Source organism: Pseudophryne corroboree, chromosome 3 (genome assembly GCF_028390025.1).
Source record: "Pseudophryne corroboree isolate aPseCor3 chromosome 3, aPseCor3.hap2, whole genome shotgun sequence".
Classification (NCBI taxonomy): Eukaryota; Metazoa; Chordata; class Amphibia; order Anura; family Myobatrachidae; genus Pseudophryne; species Pseudophryne corroboree.
In genome coordinates this window covers 115,079,939-115,093,936 of record NC_086446.1, presented here as the reverse complement: position 1 = coordinate 115,093,936, position 13,998 = coordinate 115,079,939, and the positions used below count along the sequence as shown (strand labels likewise).

General features: G+C 41.7%; 60 non-coding genes and 2 pseudogenes across 60 annotated transcripts; all 62 read left to right on the top strand.

The window, feature by feature from the left end:
* Positions 1-11: 11 nt before the first annotated feature.
* Positions 12-130, top strand: LOC134892813 (5S ribosomal RNA). Its single transcript, XR_010171607.1, has one exon. It is a non-coding gene; the product is annotated as a 5S ribosomal RNA (ribosomal RNA).
* A 108-nt stretch (positions 131-238) lies between these two features.
* Positions 239-357, top strand: LOC135065736 (5S ribosomal RNA). The gene has a single exon (XR_010252009.1). It is a non-coding gene; the product is annotated as a 5S ribosomal RNA (ribosomal RNA).
* Positions 358-464: 107 nt separating this feature from the next.
* On the top strand, positions 465-583 carry LOC135069258 (5S ribosomal RNA). Its single transcript, XR_010255444.1, has one exon. It is a non-coding gene; the product is annotated as a 5S ribosomal RNA (ribosomal RNA).
* Positions 584-690: 107 nt separating this feature from the next.
* On the top strand, positions 691-809 carry LOC134892801 (5S ribosomal RNA). Its single transcript, XR_010171606.1, has one exon. It is a non-coding gene; the product is annotated as a 5S ribosomal RNA (ribosomal RNA).
* Positions 810-916: 107 nt separating this feature from the next.
* On the top strand, positions 917-1,035 carry LOC135061749 (5S ribosomal RNA). The gene has a single exon (XR_010248122.1). It is a non-coding gene; the product is annotated as a 5S ribosomal RNA (ribosomal RNA).
* A 107-nt stretch (positions 1,036-1,142) lies between these two features.
* On the top strand, positions 1,143-1,261 carry LOC135062449 (5S ribosomal RNA). Its single transcript, XR_010248798.1, has one exon. It is a non-coding gene; the product is annotated as a 5S ribosomal RNA (ribosomal RNA).
* A 107-nt stretch (positions 1,262-1,368) lies between these two features.
* LOC135062697 (5S ribosomal RNA) lies at positions 1,369-1,487 on the top strand. The gene has a single exon (XR_010249044.1). It is a non-coding gene; the product is annotated as a 5S ribosomal RNA (ribosomal RNA).
* Positions 1,488-1,594: 107 nt separating this feature from the next.
* Positions 1,595-1,713, top strand: LOC135061205 (5S ribosomal RNA). Its single transcript, XR_010247594.1, has one exon. It is a non-coding gene; the product is annotated as a 5S ribosomal RNA (ribosomal RNA).
* A 107-nt stretch (positions 1,714-1,820) lies between these two features.
* LOC134884707 (5S ribosomal RNA) lies at positions 1,821-1,939 on the top strand. Its single transcript, XR_010168844.1, has one exon. It is a non-coding gene; the product is annotated as a 5S ribosomal RNA (ribosomal RNA).
* Positions 1,940-2,046: 107 nt separating this feature from the next.
* LOC135070626 (5S ribosomal RNA) lies at positions 2,047-2,165 on the top strand. The gene has a single exon (XR_010256783.1). It is a non-coding gene; the product is annotated as a 5S ribosomal RNA (ribosomal RNA).
* Positions 2,166-2,273: 108 nt separating this feature from the next.
* On the top strand, positions 2,274-2,392 carry LOC135070118 (5S ribosomal RNA). Its single transcript, XR_010256292.1, has one exon. It is a non-coding gene; the product is annotated as a 5S ribosomal RNA (ribosomal RNA).
* A 107-nt stretch (positions 2,393-2,499) lies between these two features.
* LOC135062565 (5S ribosomal RNA) lies at positions 2,500-2,618 on the top strand. Its single transcript, XR_010248913.1, has one exon. It is a non-coding gene; the product is annotated as a 5S ribosomal RNA (ribosomal RNA).
* Positions 2,619-2,725: 107 nt separating this feature from the next.
* Positions 2,726-2,844, top strand: LOC135063850 (5S ribosomal RNA). The gene has a single exon (XR_010250172.1). It is a non-coding gene; the product is annotated as a 5S ribosomal RNA (ribosomal RNA).
* A 107-nt stretch (positions 2,845-2,951) lies between these two features.
* Positions 2,952-3,070, top strand: LOC135062448 (5S ribosomal RNA). Its single transcript, XR_010248797.1, has one exon. It is a non-coding gene; the product is annotated as a 5S ribosomal RNA (ribosomal RNA).
* Positions 3,071-3,177: 107 nt separating this feature from the next.
* LOC135065028 (5S ribosomal RNA) lies at positions 3,178-3,296 on the top strand. The gene has a single exon (XR_010251320.1). It is a non-coding gene; the product is annotated as a 5S ribosomal RNA (ribosomal RNA).
* Positions 3,297-3,403: 107 nt separating this feature from the next.
* LOC134892790 (5S ribosomal RNA) lies at positions 3,404-3,522 on the top strand. The gene has a single exon (XR_010171605.1). It is a non-coding gene; the product is annotated as a 5S ribosomal RNA (ribosomal RNA).
* Positions 3,523-3,629: 107 nt separating this feature from the next.
* LOC134892778 (5S ribosomal RNA) lies at positions 3,630-3,748 on the top strand. Its single transcript, XR_010171603.1, has one exon. It is a non-coding gene; the product is annotated as a 5S ribosomal RNA (ribosomal RNA).
* Positions 3,749-3,855: 107 nt separating this feature from the next.
* On the top strand, positions 3,856-3,974 carry LOC134900716 (5S ribosomal RNA). The gene has a single exon (XR_010174224.1). It is a non-coding gene; the product is annotated as a 5S ribosomal RNA (ribosomal RNA).
* A 107-nt stretch (positions 3,975-4,081) lies between these two features.
* On the top strand, positions 4,082-4,201 carry LOC135070116 (5S ribosomal RNA). Its single transcript, XR_010256291.1, has one exon. It is a non-coding gene; the product is annotated as a 5S ribosomal RNA (ribosomal RNA).
* Positions 4,202-4,308: 107 nt separating this feature from the next.
* LOC134892766 (5S ribosomal RNA) lies at positions 4,309-4,427 on the top strand. The gene has a single exon (XR_010171602.1). It is a non-coding gene; the product is annotated as a 5S ribosomal RNA (ribosomal RNA).
* Positions 4,428-4,534: 107 nt separating this feature from the next.
* LOC135063179 (5S ribosomal RNA) lies at positions 4,535-4,653 on the top strand. The gene has a single exon (XR_010249516.1). It is a non-coding gene; the product is annotated as a 5S ribosomal RNA (ribosomal RNA).
* Positions 4,654-4,760: 107 nt separating this feature from the next.
* On the top strand, positions 4,761-4,879 carry LOC135062447 (5S ribosomal RNA). Its single transcript, XR_010248796.1, has one exon. It is a non-coding gene; the product is annotated as a 5S ribosomal RNA (ribosomal RNA).
* A 107-nt stretch (positions 4,880-4,986) lies between these two features.
* Positions 4,987-5,105, top strand: LOC134892754 (5S ribosomal RNA). Its single transcript, XR_010171601.1, has one exon. It is a non-coding gene; the product is annotated as a 5S ribosomal RNA (ribosomal RNA).
* A 107-nt stretch (positions 5,106-5,212) lies between these two features.
* LOC135069146 (5S ribosomal RNA) lies at positions 5,213-5,331 on the top strand. Its single transcript, XR_010255335.1, has one exon. It is a non-coding gene; the product is annotated as a 5S ribosomal RNA (ribosomal RNA).
* A 107-nt stretch (positions 5,332-5,438) lies between these two features.
* Positions 5,439-5,557, top strand: LOC134884706 (5S ribosomal RNA). Its single transcript, XR_010168843.1, has one exon. It is a non-coding gene; the product is annotated as a 5S ribosomal RNA (ribosomal RNA).
* Positions 5,558-5,664: 107 nt separating this feature from the next.
* On the top strand, positions 5,665-5,783 carry LOC135066911 (5S ribosomal RNA). Its single transcript, XR_010253146.1, has one exon. It is a non-coding gene; the product is annotated as a 5S ribosomal RNA (ribosomal RNA).
* A 107-nt stretch (positions 5,784-5,890) lies between these two features.
* Positions 5,891-6,009, top strand: LOC134887767 (5S ribosomal RNA; annotated as a pseudogene).
* A 107-nt stretch (positions 6,010-6,116) lies between these two features.
* On the top strand, positions 6,117-6,235 carry LOC134884347 (5S ribosomal RNA). Its single transcript, XR_010168498.1, has one exon. It is a non-coding gene; the product is annotated as a 5S ribosomal RNA (ribosomal RNA).
* Positions 6,236-6,342: 107 nt separating this feature from the next.
* Positions 6,343-6,461, top strand: LOC134892742 (5S ribosomal RNA). Its single transcript, XR_010171600.1, has one exon. It is a non-coding gene; the product is annotated as a 5S ribosomal RNA (ribosomal RNA).
* Positions 6,462-6,569: 108 nt separating this feature from the next.
* On the top strand, positions 6,570-6,688 carry LOC135065734 (5S ribosomal RNA). Its single transcript, XR_010252007.1, has one exon. It is a non-coding gene; the product is annotated as a 5S ribosomal RNA (ribosomal RNA).
* A 107-nt stretch (positions 6,689-6,795) lies between these two features.
* LOC135062564 (5S ribosomal RNA) lies at positions 6,796-6,914 on the top strand. The gene has a single exon (XR_010248912.1). It is a non-coding gene; the product is annotated as a 5S ribosomal RNA (ribosomal RNA).
* A 107-nt stretch (positions 6,915-7,021) lies between these two features.
* On the top strand, positions 7,022-7,140 carry LOC135063849 (5S ribosomal RNA). Its single transcript, XR_010250171.1, has one exon. It is a non-coding gene; the product is annotated as a 5S ribosomal RNA (ribosomal RNA).
* Positions 7,141-7,247: 107 nt separating this feature from the next.
* Positions 7,248-7,366, top strand: LOC135062446 (5S ribosomal RNA). The gene has a single exon (XR_010248795.1). It is a non-coding gene; the product is annotated as a 5S ribosomal RNA (ribosomal RNA).
* A 107-nt stretch (positions 7,367-7,473) lies between these two features.
* LOC134892731 (5S ribosomal RNA) lies at positions 7,474-7,592 on the top strand. Its single transcript, XR_010171599.1, has one exon. It is a non-coding gene; the product is annotated as a 5S ribosomal RNA (ribosomal RNA).
* Positions 7,593-7,699: 107 nt separating this feature from the next.
* Positions 7,700-7,818, top strand: LOC134892719 (5S ribosomal RNA). The gene has a single exon (XR_010171598.1). It is a non-coding gene; the product is annotated as a 5S ribosomal RNA (ribosomal RNA).
* Positions 7,819-7,931: 113 nt separating this feature from the next.
* LOC135066060 (5S ribosomal RNA) lies at positions 7,932-8,050 on the top strand. Its single transcript, XR_010252320.1, has one exon. It is a non-coding gene; the product is annotated as a 5S ribosomal RNA (ribosomal RNA).
* Positions 8,051-8,157: 107 nt separating this feature from the next.
* Positions 8,158-8,276, top strand: LOC134900771 (5S ribosomal RNA). Its single transcript, XR_010174274.1, has one exon. It is a non-coding gene; the product is annotated as a 5S ribosomal RNA (ribosomal RNA).
* Positions 8,277-8,383: 107 nt separating this feature from the next.
* Positions 8,384-8,502, top strand: LOC134892708 (5S ribosomal RNA). The gene has a single exon (XR_010171595.1). It is a non-coding gene; the product is annotated as a 5S ribosomal RNA (ribosomal RNA).
* Positions 8,503-8,609: 107 nt separating this feature from the next.
* Positions 8,610-8,728, top strand: LOC135065147 (5S ribosomal RNA). Its single transcript, XR_010251435.1, has one exon. It is a non-coding gene; the product is annotated as a 5S ribosomal RNA (ribosomal RNA).
* Positions 8,729-8,835: 107 nt separating this feature from the next.
* On the top strand, positions 8,836-8,954 carry LOC135068534 (5S ribosomal RNA). The gene has a single exon (XR_010254731.1). It is a non-coding gene; the product is annotated as a 5S ribosomal RNA (ribosomal RNA).
* A 107-nt stretch (positions 8,955-9,061) lies between these two features.
* On the top strand, positions 9,062-9,180 carry LOC135068739 (5S ribosomal RNA). The gene has a single exon (XR_010254931.1). It is a non-coding gene; the product is annotated as a 5S ribosomal RNA (ribosomal RNA).
* A 107-nt stretch (positions 9,181-9,287) lies between these two features.
* On the top strand, positions 9,288-9,406 carry LOC135065174 (5S ribosomal RNA). Its single transcript, XR_010251462.1, has one exon. It is a non-coding gene; the product is annotated as a 5S ribosomal RNA (ribosomal RNA).
* A 107-nt stretch (positions 9,407-9,513) lies between these two features.
* On the top strand, positions 9,514-9,632 carry LOC134901072 (5S ribosomal RNA). Its single transcript, XR_010174568.1, has one exon. It is a non-coding gene; the product is annotated as a 5S ribosomal RNA (ribosomal RNA).
* A 107-nt stretch (positions 9,633-9,739) lies between these two features.
* Positions 9,740-9,858, top strand: LOC135061898 (5S ribosomal RNA). The gene has a single exon (XR_010248264.1). It is a non-coding gene; the product is annotated as a 5S ribosomal RNA (ribosomal RNA).
* A 107-nt stretch (positions 9,859-9,965) lies between these two features.
* Positions 9,966-10,084, top strand: LOC135063394 (5S ribosomal RNA). The gene has a single exon (XR_010249727.1). It is a non-coding gene; the product is annotated as a 5S ribosomal RNA (ribosomal RNA).
* A 107-nt stretch (positions 10,085-10,191) lies between these two features.
* Positions 10,192-10,310, top strand: LOC135067528 (5S ribosomal RNA). The gene has a single exon (XR_010253740.1). It is a non-coding gene; the product is annotated as a 5S ribosomal RNA (ribosomal RNA).
* Positions 10,311-10,417: 107 nt separating this feature from the next.
* On the top strand, positions 10,418-10,536 carry LOC134885444 (5S ribosomal RNA). The gene has a single exon (XR_010169558.1). It is a non-coding gene; the product is annotated as a 5S ribosomal RNA (ribosomal RNA).
* Positions 10,537-10,642: 106 nt separating this feature from the next.
* LOC134885055 (5S ribosomal RNA) lies at positions 10,643-10,762 on the top strand. Its single transcript, XR_010169182.1, has one exon. It is a non-coding gene; the product is annotated as a 5S ribosomal RNA (ribosomal RNA).
* A 107-nt stretch (positions 10,763-10,869) lies between these two features.
* On the top strand, positions 10,870-10,988 carry LOC135070129 (5S ribosomal RNA). The gene has a single exon (XR_010256303.1). It is a non-coding gene; the product is annotated as a 5S ribosomal RNA (ribosomal RNA).
* Positions 10,989-11,095: 107 nt separating this feature from the next.
* On the top strand, positions 11,096-11,214 carry LOC135060986 (5S ribosomal RNA). Its single transcript, XR_010247379.1, has one exon. It is a non-coding gene; the product is annotated as a 5S ribosomal RNA (ribosomal RNA).
* Positions 11,215-11,321: 107 nt separating this feature from the next.
* On the top strand, positions 11,322-11,440 carry LOC135063332 (5S ribosomal RNA). The gene has a single exon (XR_010249666.1). It is a non-coding gene; the product is annotated as a 5S ribosomal RNA (ribosomal RNA).
* Positions 11,441-11,547: 107 nt separating this feature from the next.
* Positions 11,548-11,666, top strand: LOC135061552 (5S ribosomal RNA). The gene has a single exon (XR_010247930.1). It is a non-coding gene; the product is annotated as a 5S ribosomal RNA (ribosomal RNA).
* A 107-nt stretch (positions 11,667-11,773) lies between these two features.
* LOC134892696 (5S ribosomal RNA) lies at positions 11,774-11,892 on the top strand. The gene has a single exon (XR_010171593.1). It is a non-coding gene; the product is annotated as a 5S ribosomal RNA (ribosomal RNA).
* Positions 11,893-11,999: 107 nt separating this feature from the next.
* On the top strand, positions 12,000-12,118 carry LOC135063848 (5S ribosomal RNA). The gene has a single exon (XR_010250170.1). It is a non-coding gene; the product is annotated as a 5S ribosomal RNA (ribosomal RNA).
* A 107-nt stretch (positions 12,119-12,225) lies between these two features.
* LOC135065173 (5S ribosomal RNA) lies at positions 12,226-12,344 on the top strand. The gene has a single exon (XR_010251461.1). It is a non-coding gene; the product is annotated as a 5S ribosomal RNA (ribosomal RNA).
* Positions 12,345-12,451: 107 nt separating this feature from the next.
* On the top strand, positions 12,452-12,570 carry LOC134902079 (5S ribosomal RNA). The gene has a single exon (XR_010175554.1). It is a non-coding gene; the product is annotated as a 5S ribosomal RNA (ribosomal RNA).
* Positions 12,571-12,677: 107 nt separating this feature from the next.
* On the top strand, positions 12,678-12,796 carry LOC135061897 (5S ribosomal RNA). The gene has a single exon (XR_010248263.1). It is a non-coding gene; the product is annotated as a 5S ribosomal RNA (ribosomal RNA).
* Positions 12,797-12,903: 107 nt separating this feature from the next.
* LOC135063633 (5S ribosomal RNA) lies at positions 12,904-13,022 on the top strand. Its single transcript, XR_010249959.1, has one exon. It is a non-coding gene; the product is annotated as a 5S ribosomal RNA (ribosomal RNA).
* Positions 13,023-13,129: 107 nt separating this feature from the next.
* LOC135067527 (5S ribosomal RNA) lies at positions 13,130-13,248 on the top strand. The gene has a single exon (XR_010253739.1). It is a non-coding gene; the product is annotated as a 5S ribosomal RNA (ribosomal RNA).
* Positions 13,249-13,355: 107 nt separating this feature from the next.
* LOC134892802 (5S ribosomal RNA) lies at positions 13,356-13,474 on the top strand (annotated as a pseudogene).
* Positions 13,475-13,580: 106 nt separating this feature from the next.
* Positions 13,581-13,700, top strand: LOC134885054 (5S ribosomal RNA). Its single transcript, XR_010169181.1, has one exon. It is a non-coding gene; the product is annotated as a 5S ribosomal RNA (ribosomal RNA).
* Positions 13,701-13,807: 107 nt separating this feature from the next.
* Positions 13,808-13,926, top strand: LOC135070127 (5S ribosomal RNA). Its single transcript, XR_010256300.1, has one exon. It is a non-coding gene; the product is annotated as a 5S ribosomal RNA (ribosomal RNA).
* Positions 13,927-13,998: the final 72 nt, after the last annotated feature.

The following is a 13,998-nucleotide window of genomic DNA, read 5'->3' as shown; positions in this document are numbered from 1 at the left end:
CCATAAAGCTCATCTACAGCCACACCACACTGGATACGCCCAATCTCATCTGATCTTGGAAGCTAAGCAGTGTTGGGCCTGGTTAGTACTTGGATGGGAGACCACCTGGGAATACAAGGTGCTGTAGATAATTTTTATACTACCAACACCGTTCTGTTGATGCATTCCATTTTAAAACGTATTCATTTATGAACCAGTAGTTAGAAGTAGAAAAGTTCTAACAGAAACCACAAAGCTCATCTACAGCCACACCACACTGGATACGCCCAATCTCATCTGGTCTTGGAAGCTAAGCAGTGTTGGGCCTGGTTAGTACTTGGATGGGAAACCACCTGGGAATACAAGGTGCTGTAGATATTTTTATACTGCCAACACCGTTCTGTTGATGCATTCCATTTTCAAACGTATTCATTTATGAACCAGTAGTTAGAAGTAGAAAAGTTCTAACAGAAACCATAAAGCTCATCTACAGCCAAGCCACACTGGATACGCCCAATCTCATCTGATCTTGGAAGATAAGCAGAGTTGGGCCTGGTTAGTACTTGGATGGGAGACCACCTGGGAATACAAGGTGCTGTAGATATTTTTATACTGCCAACACCGTTCTGTTGATGCATTCAATTTTCAAATGAATTCATTTATGAACCAGTAGTTAGAAGTAGAAAAGTTCTAACAGAAACCATAAAGCTCATCTACAGCCACACCACACTGGATACGCCCAATCTCATCTGATCTTGGAAGCTAAGCAGTGTTGGGCCTGGTTAGTACTTGGATGGGAGACCACCTGGGAATACAAGGTGCTGTAGATATTTTTATACTGCCAACACCGTTCTGTTGATGCATTCCATTTTCAAACGTATTCATTTATGAACCAGTAGTTAGAAGTAGAAAAGTTCTAACAGAAACCACAAAGCTCATCTACAGCCACACCACGCTGGATACGCCCAATCTCATCTGATCTTGGAAGCTAAGCAGTGTTGGGCCTGGTTAGTACTTGGATGGGAGACCACCTGGGAGTACAAGGTGCTGTAGATATTTTTATACTGCCAACACCGTTCTGTTGATGCATTCCATTTTCAAACGTATTCATTTATGAACCAGTAGTTAGAAGTAGAAAAGTTCTAACAGAAACCACAAAGCTCATATACAGCCACACCACACTGGATACGCCCAATCTCATCTGATCTTGGAAGCTAAGCAGTGTTGGGCCTGGTTAGTACTTGGATGGGAGACCACCTGGGAATACAAGGTGCTGTAGATATTTTTATACTGCCAACACCGTTCTGTTGATGCATTCCATTTTCAAACGTATTCATTTATGAACCAGTAGTTAGAAGTAGAAAAGTTCTAACAGAAACCATAAAGCTCATCTACAGCCACACCACACTGGATACGCCCAATCTCCTCTGATCTTGGAAGCTAAGCAGTGTTGGGCCTGGTTAGTACTTGGATGGGAGACCACCTGGGAATACAAGGTGCTGTAGATAATTTTATACTGCCAACACCGTTCTGTTGATGCATTCCATTTTAAAACGTATTCATTTATGAACCAGTAGTTAGAAGTAGAAAAGTTCTAACAGAAACCACAAAGTTCATCTACAGCCAAGCCGCACTGGATACGCCCAATCTCATCTGATCTTGGAAGCTAAGCAGTGTTGGGCCTGGTTAGTACTTGGATGGGAGACCACCTGGGAATACAAGGTGCTGTAGATATTTTTATACTACCAACACCGTTCTGTTGATGCATTCCATTTTCAAACGTATTCATTTATGAATCAGTAGTTAGAAGTAGAAAAGTACTAACCGAAACTATAAAGCTTTTATACAGCCACACCACACTGGATATGCCCAATCTCATCTGATCTTGGAAGCTAAGCAGTGTTGGGCCTGGTTAGTACTTGGATGGGAGACCACCTGGGAATACAAGGTGCTGTAGATATTTTTATACTGCCAACACCGTTCTGTTGATGCATTCCATTTTCAAACGTATTCATTTATGAACCAGTAGTTAGAAGTAGAAAAGTTCTAACAGAAACCACAAAGCTCATCTACAGCCACACCACACTGGATACGCCCAATCTCATCTGATCTTCGAAGCTAAGCAGTGTTGGGCCTGGTTAGTACTTGGATGGGAAACCACCTGGGAATACAAGGTGCTGTAGATAATTTTTATACTACCAACACCGTTCTGTTGATGCATTCCATTTTAAAACGTATTCATTTATGAACCAGTAGTTAGAAGTAGAAAAGTTCTAACAGAAACCACAAAGCTCATCTACAGCCACACCACACTGGATACGCTCAATCTCATCTGGTCTTGGAAGCTAAGCAGTGTTGGGCCTGGTTAGTACTTGGATGGGAAACCACCTGGGAATACAAGGTGCTGTAGATATTTTTATACTGCCAACACCGTTCTGTTGATGCATTCCATTTTCAAACGTATTCATTTATGAACCAGTAGTTAGAAGTAGAAAAGTTCTAACAGAAACCACAAAGCTCATCTACAGCCACACCACGCTGGATACGCCCAATCTCATCTGATCTTGGAAGCTAAGCAGTGTTGGGCCTGGTTAGTACTTGGCTGGGAGACCACCTGGGAATACAAGGTGCTGTAGATATTTTTATACTGCCAACACCGTTCTGTTGATGCATTCCATTTTAAAACGTATTCATTTATGAACCAGTAGTTAGAAGTAGAAAAGTTCTAACAAAAACCACAAAGCTTATCTACAGCCACACCACACTGGATACGCCCAATCTCATCTGATCTTGGAAGCTAAGCAGTATTGGGCCTGGTTAGTACTTGGATGGGAGACCACCTGGGAATACAAGGTGCTGTAGATATTTTTATACTGCCAACACCGTTCTGTTGATGCATTCCATTTTCAAACGTATTCATTTATGAACCAGTAGTTAGAAGTAGAAAAGTTCTAACAGAAACCATAAAGCTCATATACAGCCACACCACACTGGATACGCCCAATCTCATCTGATCTTGGAAGCTAAGCAGTGTTGGGCCTGGTTAGTACTTGGATGGGAGACCACCTGGGAATACAAGGTGCTGTAGATATTTTTATAATGCCAACACCGTTCTGTTGATGCATTCCATTTTCAAACGTATTCATTTATGAACCAGTAGTTAGAAGTAGAAAAGTTCTAACAGAAACCATAAAGCTCATCTACAGCCACACCACACTGGATACGCCCAATCTCATCTGATCTTGGAAGCTAAGCAGTGTTGGGCCTGGTTAGTACTTGGATGGGAGACCACCTGGGAATACAAAGTGCTGTAGATAATTTTATACTGCCAACACCGTTCTGTTGATGCATTCCATTTTAAAACGTATTCATTTATGAACCAGTAGTTAGAAGTAGAAAAGTTCTAACAGAAACCACAAAGATCATCTACAGCCACACCACACTGGATACGCCCAATCTCATCTGATCTTGGAAGCTAAGCAGTGTTGGGCCTGGTTAGTACTTGGATGGGAGACCACCTGGGAATACAAGGTGCTGTAGATATTTTTATACTGCCAACACCGTTCTGTTGATGCATTCAATTTTCAAATGTATTCATTTATGAACCAGTAGTTAGAAGAAGAAAAGTTAAAACAGAAACCACAAAGCTCATCTACAGCCACACCACACTGGATACGCCCAATCTCATCTGATCTTGGAAGCTAAGCAGTGTTGGGCCTGGTTAGTACTTGGATGGGAGACCACCTGGGAATACAAGGTGCTGTAGATATTTTTATACTGCCAACACCGTTCTGTTGATGCATTCCATTTTCAAACGTATTCATTTATGAACCAGTAGTTAGAAGTAGAAAAGTTCTAACAGAAACCACAAAGCTCATCTACAGCCACACCACACTGGATACACCCAATCTCATCTGGTCTTGGAAGCTAAGCAGTGTTGGGCCTGGTTAGTACTTGGATGGGAAACCACCTGGGAATACTAGGTGCTGTAGATATTTTTATACTACCAACACCGTTCTGTTGATGCATTCCATTTTCAAACGTATTCATTTATGAACCAGTAGTTAGAAGTAGAAAAGTTCTAACAGAAACCATAAAGCTCATCTACAGCCACACCACACTGGATACGCCCAATCTCATCTGATTCTTGGAAGCTAAGCAGTGTTGGGCCTGGTTAGTACTTGGGTGGGAGACCACCTGGGAATACAAGGTGCTGTAGATAATTTTATACTGCCAACACCGTTCTGTTGATGCATTCCATTTTAAAACGTATTCATTTATGAACCAGTAATTAGAAGTAGAAAAGTTCTAACAGAAACCACAAAGCTCATCTACAGCCACACCACACTGGATACGCCCAATCTCATCTGATCTTGGAAGCTAAGCAGTGTTGGGCCTGGTTAGTACTTGGATGGGAGACCACCTGGGAATACAAGGTGCTGTAGATATTTTTATACTGCCAACACCGTTCTGTTGATGCATTCCATTTTCAAACGTATTCATTTATGAACCAGTAGTTAGAAGTAGAAAAGTTCTAACAGAAACCACAAAGCTCATCTACAGCAACACCACACTGGATACGCCCAATCTCATCTGATCTTGGAAGCTAAGCAGTGTTGGGCCTGGTTAGTACTTGGATGGGAGACCACCTGGGAGTACAAGGTGCTGTAGATATTTTTATACTGCCAACACCGTTCTGTTGATGCATTCCATTTTCAAACGTATTCATTTATGAACCAGTAGTTAGAAGTAGAAAAGTTCTAACAGAAACCACAAAGCTCATATACAGCCACACCACACTGGATACGCCCAATCTCATCTGATCTTGGAAGCTAAGCAGTGTTGGGCCTGGTTAGTACTTGGATGGGAGACCACCTGGGAATACAAGGTGCTGTAGATATTTTTATACTGCCAACACCGTTCTGTTGATGCATTCCATTTTCAAACGCATTCATTTATGAACCAGTAGTTAGAAGTAGAAAAGTTCTAACAGAAACCATAAAGCTCATCTACAGCCACACCACACTGGATACGCCCAATCTCATCTGATCTTGGAAGCTAAGCAGTGTTGGGCCTGGTTAGTACTTGGATGGGAGACCACCTGGGAATACAAGGTGCTGTAGATAATTTTATACTGCCAACACCGTTCTGTTGATGCATTCCATTTTAAAACGTATTCATTTATGAACCAGTAGTTAGAAGTAGAAAAGTTCTAACAGAAACCACAAAGTTCATCTACAGCCAAGCCACACTGGATACGCCCAATCTCATCTGATCTTGGAAGCTAAGCAGTGTTGGGCCTGGTTAGTACTTGGATGGGAGACCACCTGGGAATACAAGGTGCTATAGATATTTTTATACTACCAACACCGTTCTGTTGATGCATTCCATTTTCAAACGTATTCATTTATGAATCAGTAGTTAGAAGTAGAAAAGTACTAACCGAAACTATAAAGCTCTTATACAGCCACACCACACTGGATATGCCCAATCTCATCTGATCTTGGAAGCTAAGCAGTGTTGGGCCTGGTTAGTACTTGGATGGGAGACCACCTGGGAATACAAGGTGCTGTAGATATTTTTATACTGCCAACACCGTTCTGTTGATGCATTCCATTTTCAAACGTATTCATTTATGAACCAGTAGTTAGAAGTAGAAAAGTTCTAACAGAAACCACAAAGCTCATCTACAGCCACACCACACTGGATACGCCCAATCTCATCTGATCTTCGAAGCTAAGCAGTGTTGGGCCTGGTTAGTACTTGGATGGGAGACCACCTGGGAATACAAGGTGCTGTAGATATTTTTATACTGCCAACACCGTTCTGTTGATGCATTCCATTTTCAAACGTATTCATTTATGAACCAGTAGTTATAAGTAGAAAAGTTCTAACAGAAACCATAAAGCTCATCTACAGCCACACCACACTGGATACGCCCAATCTCATCTGATCTTGGAAGCTAAGCAGTATTGTGCCTGGTTAGTACTTGGATGGGAGACCACCTGGGAATACAAGGTGCTGTAGATATTTTTATACTGCCAACACCGTTCTGTTGATGCATTCCATTTTCAAACGTATTCATTTATGAACCAGTAGTTAGAAGTAGAAAAGTTCTAACAGAAACCACAAAGCTCATATACAGCCACACCACACTGGATACGACCAATCTCATCTGATCTTGGAAGCTAAGCAGTGTTGGGCCTGGTTAGTACTTGGATGGGAGACCACCTGGGAATACAAGGTGCTGTAGATATTTTTATAATGCCAACACCGTTCTGTTGATGCATTCCATTTTCAAACGTATTCATTTATGAACCAGTAGTTAGAAGTAGAAAAGTTCTAACAGAAACCATAAAGCTCATCTACAGCCACACCACACTGGATACGCCCAATCTCATCTGATCTTGGAAGCTAAGCAGTGTTGGGCCTGGTTAGTACTTGGATGGGAGACCACCTGGGAATACAAGGTGCTGTAGATAATTTTTATACTACCAACACCGTTCTGTTGATGCATTCCATTTTAAAACGTATTCATTTATGAACCAGTAGTTAGAAGTAGAAAAGTTCTAACAGAAACCACAAAGCTCATCTACAGCCACACCACACTGGATACGCCCAATCTCATCTGGTCTTGGAAGCTAAGCAGTGTTGGGCCTGGTTAGTACTTGGATGGGAAACCACCTGGGAATACAAGGTGCTGTAGATATTTTTATACTGCCAACACCGTTCTGTTGATGCATTCCATTTTCAAACGTATTCATTTATGAACCAGTAGTTAGAAGTAGAAAAGTTCTAACAGAAACCACAAAGCTCATCTACAGCCACACCACGCTGGATACGCCCAATCTCATCTGATCTTGGAAGCTAAGCAGTGTTGGGCCTGGTTAGTACTTGGCTGGGAGACCACCTGGGAATACAAGGTGCTGTAGATATTTTTATACTGCCAACACCGTTCTGTTGATGCATTCCATTTTAAAACGTATTCATTTATGAACCAGTAGTTAGAAGTAGAAAAGTTCTAACAGAAACCACAAAGCTTATCTACAGCCACACCACACTGGATACGCCCAATCTCATCTGATCTTGGAAGCTAAGCAGTATTGGGCCTGGTTAGTACTTGGATGGGAGACCACCTGGGAATACAAGGTGCTGTAGATATTTTTATACTGCCAACACCGTTCTGTTGATGCATTCCATTTTCAAACGTATTCATTTATGAACCAGTAGTTAGAAGTAGAAAAGTTCTAACAGAAACCACAAAGCTCATATACAGCCACACCACACTGGATACGCCCAATCTCATCTGATCTTGGAAGCTAAGCAGTGTTGGGCCTGGTTAGTACTTGGATGGGAGACCACCTGGGAATACAAGGTGCTGTAGATATTTTTATAATGCCAACACCGTTCTGTTGATGCATTCCATTTTCAAACGTATTCATTTATGAACCAGTAGTTAGAAGTAGAAAAGTTCTAACAGAAACCATAAAGCTCATCTACAGCCACACCACACTGGATACGCCCAATCTCATCTGATCTTGGAAGCTAAGCAGTGTTGGGCCTGGTTAGTACTTGGATGGGAGACCACCTGGGAATACAAGGTGCTGTAGATAATTTTATACTGCCAACACCGTTCTGTTGATGCATTCCATTTTAAAACGTATTCATTTATGAACCAGTAGTTAGAAGTAGAAAAGTTCTAACAGAAACCACAAAGATCATCTACAGCCACACCACACTGGATACGCCCAATCTCATCTGATCTTGGAAGCTAAGCAGTGTTGGGCCTGGTTAGTACTTGGATGGGAGACCACCTGGGAATACAAGGTGCTGTAGATATTTTTATACTGCCAACACCGTTCTGTTGATGCATTCAATTTTCAAATGTATTCATTTATGAACCAGTAGTTAGAAGAAGAAAAGTTCTAACAGAAACCACAAAGCTCATCTACAGCTACAGCTACACCACACTGGATACGCCCAATCTCATCTGATCTTGGAAGCTAAGCAGTGTTGGGCCTGGTTAGTACTTGGATGGGAGACCACCTGGGAATACAAGGTGCTGTAGATATTTTTATACTGCCAACACCGTTCTGTTGATGCATTCCATTTTCAAACGTATTCATTTATGAACCAGTAGTTAGAAGTAGAAAAGTTCTAACAGAAACCACAAAGCTCATCTACAGCCACACCACACTGGATACGCCCAATCTCATCTGATCTTGGAAGCTAAGCAGTGTTGGGCCTAGTTAGTACTTGGATGGGAGACCACCTGGGAATACAAGGTGCTGTAGATATTTTTATACTGCTGACACCGTTCTGTTGATGCATTCCATTTTCAAACGTATTCATTTATGAACCAATAGTTAGAAGTAGAAAAGTTCTAACAGAAACCACAAAGCTCATCTACAGCCACACCACACTGGATACGCCCAATCTCATCTGATCTTGGAAGCTAAGCAGTGTTGGGCCTGGTTAGTACTTGGATGGGAGACCACCTGGGAATACAAGGTGCTGTAGATATTCTTATACTGCCAACACCGTTCTGTTGATGCATTCCATTTTCAAACGTATTCATTTATGAACCAGTAGTTAGAAGTAGAAAAGTTCTAACAGAAACCACAAAGCTCATCTACAGCCACACCACACTGGATACGCCCAATCTCATCTGGTCTTGGAAGCTAAGCAGTGATGGGCCTGGTTAGTACTTGGATGGGAGACCACCTGGGAATACAAGGTGCTGTAGATATTTTTATACTGCCAACACCGTTCTGTTGATGCATTCCATTTTCAAACGTATTCATTTATGAACCAGTAGTTAGAAGTAGAAAAGTTCTAACAGAAACCACAAAGCTCATCTACAGCCACACCACGCTGGATACGCCCAATCTCATCTGATCTTGGAAGCTAAGCAGTGTTGGGCCTGGTTAGTACTTGGATGGGAGACCACCTGGGAATACAAAGTGCTGTAGATATTTTTATACTGCCAACACCGTTCTGTTGATGCATTCCATTTTAAAACGTATTCATTTATGAACCAGTAGTTAGAAGTAGAAAAGTTATAACAGAAACCACAAAGCTTATCTACAGCCACACCACACTGGATACGCCCAATCTCATCTGATCTTGGAAGCTAAGCAGTATTGGGCCTGGTTAGTACTTGGATGGGAGACCACCTGGGAATACAAGGTGTTGTAGATATTTTTATACTGCCAACACCGTTCTGTTGATGCATTCAATTTTCAAATGTATTCATTTATGAACCAGTAGTTAGAAGAAGAAAAGTTCAAACCGAAACCACAAAGCTTTTCTACAGCCACACCACACTGGATACGCCCAATCTCATCTGATCTTGGAAGCTAAGCAGTGTTGGGCCTGGTTAGTACTTGGATGGGAGACCACCAGGGAATACAAGGTGCTGTAGATATTTTTATACTGCCAACACCGTTCTGTTGATGCATTCCATTTTCAAACGTATTCATTTATGAACCAGTAGTTAGAAGTAGAAAAGTTCTAACAGAAACCACAAAGCTCATCAACAGCCACACCACACTGGATACACCCAATCTCATCTGGTCTTGGAAGCTAAGCAGTGTTGGGCCTGGTTAGTACTTGGATGGGAGACCACCTGGGAATACTAGGTGCTGTAGATATTTTTATACTACCAACACCGTTCTGTTGATGCATTCCATTTTCAAACGTATTAATTTATGAACCAGTAGTTAGAAGTAGAAAAGTTCTAACAGAAACCATAAAGCTCATCTACAGCCACACCACACTGGATACGCCCAATCTCATCTGATCTTGGAAGCTAAGCAGTGTTGGGCCTGGTTAGTATTTGGATGGGAGACCACCTGGGAATACAAGGTGCTGTAGATAATTTTATACTACCAACACCGTTCTGTTGATGCATTCCATTTTCAAACGTATTCATTTATGAACCAGTAGTTAGAAGTAGAAAAGTTCTAACAGAAACCACAAAGCTCATCTACAGCCACACCACACTGGATACGCCCAATCTCATCTGATCTTGGAAGCTAAGCAGTGTTGGGCCTGGTTAGTACTTGGATGGGAGACCACCTGGGAATACAAGGTGCTGCAGATATTTTTATACTGCCAACACCGTTCTGTTGATGCATTCCATTTTCAAACGTATTCATTTATGAACCAGTAGTTAGAAGTAGAAAAGTTCTAACAGAAACCACAAAGCTCATCTACAGCCACACCACACTGGATACGCCCAATCTCATCTGATCTTGGAAGCTAAGCAGTGTTGTGCCTGGTTAGTACTTGGATGGGAGACCACCTGGGAATACAAGGTGCTGTAGATATTTTTATACTGCCAACACCGTTCTGTTGATGCATTCCATTTTCAAACGTATTCATTTATGAACCAGTAGTTAGAAGTAGAAAAGTTCTAACAGAAACCAGAAAGTTCATCTACAGCAACACCACACTGGATACGTCCAATCTCATCTGATCTTGGAAGTTAAGCAGTGTTGGGCCTGGTTAGTACTTGGATAGGAGACCACCTGGGAATACAAGGTGCTGTAGATATTTTTATACTACCAACACCGTTCTGTTGATGCATTCCAGTTTCAAACGTATTCATTTATGAACCAGTAGTTAGAAGTAGAAAAGTACTAACAGAACCATAAAGCTCTTCTACAGCCACACCACACTGGATATGCCCAATCTCATCTGATCTTGGAAGCTAAGCAGTGTTGGGCCTGGTTAGTACTTGGATGGGAGACCACCTGGGAATACATAGGTGCTGTAGATATTTTTATACTGCCAACACCGTTCTGTTGATGCATTCCATTTTCAAACGTATTCATTTATGAACCAGTAGTTAGAATTAGAAAAGTTCTAACAGAAACCACAAAGCTCATCTACAGCCAAACCACACTGGATACGCTCAATCTCATCTGATCTTGGAAGCTAAGCAGTGTTGGGCCTGGTTAGTACTTGGATGGGAGACCACCTGGGAATACAAGATGCTGTAGATATTTTTATACTACCAACACCGTTCTGTTGATGCATTCCATTTTCAAACGTATTCATTTATGAACCAGTAGTTAGAAGTAGAAAAGTTCTAACAGAAACCACAAAGCTCATCTACAGCCACACCACACTGGATACGCCCAATCTCATCTGATCTTGGAAGCTAAGCAGTGTTGGGCCTGGTTAGTACTTGTATGGGAGACCACCTGGGAATACAAGGTGCTGTAGATATTTTTATACTGCCAGCACCGTTCTGTTGATGCATTCCATTTTCAAACGTATTCATTTATGAACCAGTAGTTAGAAGTAGAAAAGTTCTAACAGAAACCACAAAGCTCATCTACAGCCACACCACACTGGATACGCCCAATCTCATCTGATCTTGGAAGCTAAGCAGTGTTGGGCCTGGTTAGTACTTGGATGGGAGACCACCTGGGAATACAAGGTGCTATAGATATTTTTATACTGCCGACACCGTTCTGTTGATGCATTCCATTTTCAAACGTATTCATTTATGAACCAGTAGTTAGAAGTAGAAAAGTTCTAACAGAAACCACAAAGCTCATCTACAGCCACACCACACTGGATACGCCCAATCTCATCTGATCTTGGAAGCTAAGCAGTGTTGGGCCTGGTTAGTACTTGGAAGGGAGACCACCTGGGAATACAAGGTGCTGTAGATATTTTTATACTGCCAACACCGTTCTGTTGATGCATTCCATTTTCAAACGTATTCATTTATGAACCAGTAGTTAGAAGTAGAAAAGTTCTAACAGAAACCACAAAGCTCATCTACAGCCACACCACACTGGATACGCCCAATCTCATCTGATCTTGGAAGCTAAGCAGTGTTGGGCCTGGTTAGTACTTGGATGGGAGACCACCTGGGAATACAAGGTGCTGTAGATAATTTTATACTGCCAACACCGTTCTGTTGATGCATTCCATTTTAAAACGTATTCATTTATGAACCAGTAGTTAGAAGTAGAAAAGTTATAACAGAAACCACAAAGCTTATCTACAGCCACACCACACTGGATACGCCCAATCTCATCTGATCTTGGAAGCTAAGCAGTATTGGGCCTGGTTAGTACTTGGATGGGAGACCACCTGGGAATACAAGGTGCTGTAGATATTTTTATACTGCCAACACCGTTCTGTTGATGCATTCAATTTTCAAATGTATTCATTTATGAACCAGTAGTTAGAAGAAGAAAAGTTCAAACCGAAACCACAAAGCTTTTCTACAGCCACACCACACTGGATACGCCCAATCTCATCTGATCTTGGAAGCTAAGCAGTGTTGGGCCTGGTTAGTACTTGGATGGGAGACCACCAGGGAATACAAGGTGCTGTAGATATTTTTATACTGCCAACACCGTTCTGTTGATGCATTCCATTTTCAAACGTATTCATTTATGAACCAGTAGTTAGAAGTAGAAAAGTTCTAACAGAAACCACAAAGCTCATCAACAGCCACACCACACTGGATACACCCAATCTCATCTGCTCTTGGAAGCTAAGCAGTGTTGGGCCTGGTTAGTACTTGGATGGGAGACCACCTGGGAATACTAGGTGCTGTAGATATTTTTATACTACCAACACCGTTCTGTTGATGCATTCCATTTTCAAACGTATTCATTTATGAACCAGTAGTTAGAAGTAGAAAAGTTCTAACAGAAACCATAAAGCTCATCTACAGCCACACCACACTGGATACGCCCAATCTCATCTGATCTTGGAAGCTAAGCAGTGTTGGGCCTGGTTAGTATTTGGATGGGAGACCACCTGGGAATACAAGGTGCTGTAGATAATTTTATACTACCAACACCGTTCTGTTGATGCATTCCATTTTCAAACGTATTCATTTATGAACCAGTAGTTAGAAGTAGAAAAGTTCTAACAGAAACCACAAAGCTCATCTACAGCCACACCACACTGGATACGCCCAATTACATCTGATCTTGGAAGCTAAGCAGTGTTGGGCCTGGTTAGTACTTGGATGGGAGACCACCTGGGAATACAAGGTGCTGTAGATAATTTTATACTGCCAACACCGTTCTGTTGATGCATTCCATTTTCAAACGTATTCATTTATGAACCAGTAGTTAGAAGTAGAAAAGTTCTAACAGAAACCACAAAGCTCATCTACAGCCACACCACACTGGATACGCCCAATCTCATCTGATCTTGGAAGCTAAGCAGTGTTGTGCCTGGTTAGTACTTGGATGGGAGACCACCTGGGAATACAAGGTGCTGTAGATATTTTTATACTGCCAACACCGTTCTGTTGATGCATTCCATTTTCAAACGTATTCATTTATGAACCAGTAGTTAGAAGTAGAAAAGTTCTAACAGAAACCAGAAAGTTCATCTACAGCAACACCACACTCGATATGTCCAATCTCATCTGATCTTGGAAGTTAAGCAGTGTTGGGCCTGGTTAGTACTTGGATAGGAGACCACCTGGGAATACAAGGTGCTGTAGATATTTTTATACTACCAACACCGTTCTGTTGATGCATTCCAGTTTCAAACGTATTCATTTATGAACCAGTAGTTAGAAGTAGAAAAGTACTAACAGAACCATAAAGCTCTTCTACAGCCACACCACACTGGATATGCCCAATCTCATCTGATCTTGGAAGCTAAGCAGTGTTGGGCCTGGTTAGTACTTGGATGGGAGACCACCTGGGAATACATAGGTGCTGTAGATATTTTTATACTGCCAACACCGTTCTGTTGATGCATTCCATTTTCAAACGTATTCATTTATGAACCAGTAGTTAGAATTAGAAAAGTTCTAACAGAAACCACAAAGCTCATCTACAGCCAAACCACACTGGATACGCTCAATCTCATCTGATCTTGGAAGCTAAGCAGTGTTGGGCCTGGTTAGTACTTGGATGGGAGACCACCTGGGAATACAAGATGCTGTAGATATTTTTATACTACCAACACCGTTCTGTTGATGCATTCCATTTTCAAACGTATTCATTTATGAACCAGTAGTTA